The sequence below is a fragment of the Leptonychotes weddellii genome, chromosome 3 (assembly GCF_054177405.1).
Source record: "Leptonychotes weddellii isolate Sample4059 chromosome 3, ASM5417740v2, whole genome shotgun sequence".
NCBI classification, from domain to species: domain Eukaryota; kingdom Metazoa; phylum Chordata; class Mammalia; order Carnivora; family Phocidae; genus Leptonychotes; species Leptonychotes weddellii.
The window spans coordinates 94,598,698-94,604,129 of record NC_138371.1 but is presented as its reverse complement, the minus strand read 5'-3'; positions in this window follow the sequence as shown (position 1 = coordinate 94,604,129).

Below are 5,432 nucleotides of genomic sequence, written 5' to 3'. Positions count from 1 at the left end.
AACCTTCACCCATTTCAGCCATCCCCTCCAACTCTCAACCTCTGGCAACCACCAATCTGCTATGAGTTTAGTTTTTTTTTTCTTATGAGTTCAGTTTTTCTGTTTTTTGTTTTCATTTTTAGATTTCACATTCAAGTGTGATCACACAGTGTCTTTCTCTGACTGATTTATTTCACTTGGCATAATGCCCTCAAGTTCCGTTCTTATTGTCACAAATGTCAGGATTTCTTTCTTTTTTGTGACTGAATAACATTCCACTGTGTCTATACATCACATTTTCTTTCCTTTTTTTTTTTTTTTTAAAGATTTTATTTATTTACTTGACAGAGAGAGACAGCGAGAGAGGGAACACAAGCAGGGGGAGTGGGAGAGGGAGAAGCAGGCTTCCCGCCGAGCAGGGAGCCCGATGCGGGGCTCGATCCCAGGACCCTGGGATCATGACCTGAGTCGAAGGCAGATGCTTAACGACTGAGCCACCCAGGCGCCCCTATACATCACATTTTCTTTATCCATTCATCCATCAACAGATACTCAGGTTGTTTCCATGTCTTAGCTATTGTAAATAATACTACAGTGAACAAGGGGTGAAGCTCCCTTTTTTATTGTTATTATGTTCAGTTAGCCGCCATGTAGGACATCATTAGTTTTTGATGTAGTGTTCAACGATTCATTAGTCGTGTATAACACCCAGCGCTCATCACAACACGTGCCCTCTTTAATACCCATCTGAAGGTACCTTTTTTTCCCTACACCTTTATTTATTTACTTTTCATTGAGTTTAAATCCTTGAGGGGCACAGCATCACACAGATTCTGTGACCAATGGCTTTAGTAGGAAAGTTGCTTCGGAATTTGGCACGAACCCTGCCACTGTTTCTGGGAGCACGAGTTTGCTTTTCCCCAGATTCCTCTGGTTTTGTTCGATTTGCCACCAGGAGTCACTGTGTTGTGCTTTGCTTCGTACCCATAAGCACATCTCTTGCCTAGATAGTATTCCGTTTCATCTTGAGCATAAACACCTTTGATTTTAAGAAGAGCTGTGTGCTCCCTCTGGTTCCTGAGACCCCGCTTACAGCCAGCAAAAATGGCCTTGGACCCCAGCCTTCCAGACATTATTTGGCCATTTAGGAAGTCCTGCTGCCAGTAGGCGGGCAAAGTGCATCCATTACTCCGCTAAGGCCCAGGAAACAACACCAATTACGGGAGAGCCTGTTCTCCAGTCATCCAGGGACCAGCACAATCAGTCCCACGTCTCCTCAAGTCTGTCCTCCCTATTGCTGGAATCCATAGGAATCACTGGAATCCATAGAAATCACTGGCTGGCACAGCCTCCGAGCCACTGAGGCATATAGTTCAGCTCACCGCACCCATTTGCTGAAGGTACCTTTTTAAGATAGTGATTTCACTTCCTTCGGATAAATGCCCAGAAGCGGAATTACTGGATGGTATAGTAATTCCGTGTTAAAATTTTTTTGAGGAAACTCCATGCAGTTTTCTGTAGTGGCTGCACCAAGTTTTCCTTTTTTTAAAAAAATATTTTATTTATTTATTTGACAGAGAGAGGGAACACAAGCAGGGGAGTGGGAGAGGGAGTGCAGCAGGCTTCCCGTGGAGCAGGGAGCCTGATGCGGGGCTTGATCCCAGGACCTTTGGGATCATGACCTGAGCCAAAGGCAGACACTTAACAACTGAGCCACCCAGGCGCCCCTGCACCAAGTTTTCATTCCCACCAACAGCGCGTGAGGGTTCCCTTTTCTCCACATCCTCGCCAACACTTGTTATTTCTTGTCCTTTTGAAAATAGCTGTTCTAACAGGCATGGATGATACCTCATTGTGGTTTTGAGTTCCATTTCTCTGGTGATTAGTAATGTTGAGCTCCTCCCTATATACCTTTTGCCCATCTGTATGTCTTTTTATGAAAAAGACCTATTCAGACAATGCTTGGTATGATTTCAGTCTTTTAAATTTATTAAGACTTGATTTGTGGCCTGATGTATCGTTCCTACTGGAGAATATTCTGTGTATTGTGTGTTGTGTGGTTGGGTGGATGTTCTGTACATGTCTACTAGGTTCAGTTAGTCCAAGGTGTTACCTAAGTCCCTTATTGTTTATCTTCTATCTGGCTGTTCTATCCATTATTGAAAGTGGAATTTTGGTCTCCTACTGTTATTTTAGAGCTATTTCTGCCTTCAATCCTGTCAATGTTTCCTTAATATGTTTAGGAGCTCTAATGCTTGGTACATATATATTTACTATTGTTTTATCTTGTTTTGTACTTTATTAATATATAATGTCCTTCTTTGTCTTTTGTAAACTTTTTGGGTTTCAAGTGTATTTTGTCTGACATTACTATAGCCACTTGGCTCTCTTTTGGTTGTTATTTGCAAGGAATATCTTTTTCTATCTTTTCTGTTTCCTTTTAATTTATTTTTAGTAATCTCTATACCCAACGTGGGGCTCAAACTTATGACCCTGAGATCAAGAGTCACATGCTCTTCCAACTGAGCCAACCAGGCACTCCTCTGTCTTTTCATTTTCAACCTATATATGTCCTTAAATTTAGGGTCTCTTGTAGACAGCATATGGTTAGATCCTGTTTGTTTTTCAGCTTTATTAAGGAATAATTGACAAACATAATTTTAAGATATTTAAAGGGTGCATTGTGATGATCTGCTCTACATATACAGTTTGAAAGATTTCTCCCATCTAGGTAATTAACATATCCATTGCCTCACATATTTATGAGTTCCTGTGTGTGTGTGAGAACATTTAAGTTCTACTCTTTTAACAAATTTAAATTATGCAGCATGGTGTAATGTTATTCATTAGATCCTCAATCTTCTTCATCTTACAGCTGAAACTGTTTTTTGTTTAAAGATTTTTTTTATTTATTTGACAGAGAGAGAGAGAGACACAGTGAGAGCAGGAACATAAGAAGGGGGAGTGGGAGAGGGAGAAGCAGGCTTCCCGTCGAGCAGGGAGCCTGATTCGGGGCTCGATCCCAGGACCCTGGAATCATGACCTGAGCCGAAGGCAGATGCTTAATGACTGAGCCACCCAGGCGCCCCTGAAACTGTTTTTTTTAAGCCATTTTGCCAGTCAATGCCTTTTGATTGGCAAGTTTAATCCATTTACATGTAAAGTAATTAACCATAGCAAAGAACTTGCTATTGCTATTTTGTGATTTGTTTTCTGTATGCCTTATAGTTTTTTGTCCATTATTTCCTCCATTACTACCTTCCTTTTCATTCTTGTAGTGATATATTTGATTCCCTTCTCATTTACTTTTGTGTATAATCTATAGCTATTTTCTATGTGGTTACTATGGGGATTGCATATAACATCCTAAAGTTATAACAATTTTTTAAAGATATTTATTTATTTATTTATTTATTTAGAGAGTGCACAAGGCGGGGTGGGGGGCAGAGGGAGAGGGAGAATCTCAAGCAGACGCCACACTGAGTGCAGAGCCCGACATGGGGCTTGATCTCACGACCCTGAGATCATGACCTGAGCTGAAATCAAGAGTCAGACGCCCAACCGACTGAGCCACCCAGGCGCCCCTAAAGTTATACCAATTTATTTTAAACTCATACAACTTCAGGGCATCTGGGTGGCTCAGTCGGTTAAGCGTCTGCCTTCAGCTCAGGTCATGATCTCAGGGTCCTGGGATCAAGCCCCACATCGGGCTCCCTGCTCAGTGGGGAGCCTGCTTCTCCCTCTCTCTCTACCCCTCCTCCCTGCTCTTGCTCCCTCTCTCTCTCTCACCCTCTCTCTCAAATAAATAAATAAAATCTTTAAAAAAATAAATAAACTCATACAATTTCACTTCAGGTGAATACAAAACCTTTCTCCTTTGCAGGTCAGCTCCCTTCTATATGCGTCCATTTATTTACCTTTACTGCAGAACTTTATATTTTCATATAGTTTCAAGTTACTGTCTGGCATCCTTTCAATTCATTTTGAAGGAGTCCCTTTAGCACTTCTGCAGAGCAGGGCTAGTATCAACGAACTTCCTCAGCCTTTGTTTATCTGGAAGTGTCTTAATTTCTCTCTTATTTTTTTGTAGGACAGTTTTGCTGGATATAGAATTCTCCATTGATAGGGTTGTTTTGTTTTGTTTTGTCTTGTTTTGCCTTCTAACAGTTTAAATATACCATCCTACTTCTTTTTGGCCAGCAAGGTTTCTGCTGAAAAAATTGTTGATAATCTTATTGAGGATCCCTCATACATAATGAGTTGATTTATTTTTGCTGGTTTAAAGATACCCTCTCTGTCTTTGACAGTCTGATTTTGATGTGTCTCAGTGTGGGTTTCTTTAGATTCATCTTAGTTGGAGCTTGCCGAGCTTTTTTTTTTTTTTAAGATTTTATTTATTTGTCAGAGAGAGAGAGAGAGAAAGCACAAGCAGGAAGAGCATCAGGCAAAGAGAGAAGCAGCCTCCCTGCTGAGCAAGGAGCCCAATGCCGGACTTGATCTCAGGACCCCAGGATCCCAGGATCGTGACCTGAGCCGAAGGCAGACACTTAACCCACTGAGCCACCCAGGCATCCATTTTTAATTTTTTTAAATTTAAATTCAATTAATTAACAAATAGTGTATTATTAGGTTTAGAGGTAGAGTTCAGTGATTCAGCAGTTTTATATAACACCCAGTGCTCATTACATCACGTGCCCTCCTTAATATCCATCAACCAGTTACCCCATCCCCTCACCCTCTCCCCTCCAGCAACCCTCAGTTTGTTTCCTATGATTAAGAGTCTCTTATGGTTTTTCTCCCTCTCTGATTTTGTCCTCTTTTATTTTTCCCTCCCTTCCCCTATGCTCACTCCTGTTTTGTTTCTTAAATTCCACATATCAGTGAAACCATATGATAATTGTCTTTCTCTGATCAACTTATTTCACTTAGCATAATCTCCTCCAGTTCCATCCACGTCATTGCAAATGGCAAGATTTCATTTCTTTTGATGGCTACATAATATTCCATTGTATATATATACCACATCTTCTTTATCCATTGATCTGTTGATGGACATCTTGGCTCTTTCCATAGTTTGGCTATTGTGGACATTGCTGCTATAAACATTGGGGTGCATGTGCCCCTTCGGATCACTACATTTGTATCTTTGGGGTAAATGCCCAGTAGTGCAATTTTGGGTTGTAGGGTAGCTCTATTTTTAACTGTTTGAGGGACCAGGACAATTGTTTTTTTTTTATTTTTTTAAATTTTTAAAAATTTTTTTTATTCTTATGTTAATCCCCATACATTACATCATTAGTTTTAGATGAAGTGTTCCATGATTCATTGTTTGTGCATAACACCCAGTGCTCCATGCAGAATGTGCCCTCCTCAATACCCACCACCAGGCTAACCCATCCTCCCACCCCCCTCCCCTCTAGAACCCTCAGTTTGTTTTTCAGAGTCCATCGTCT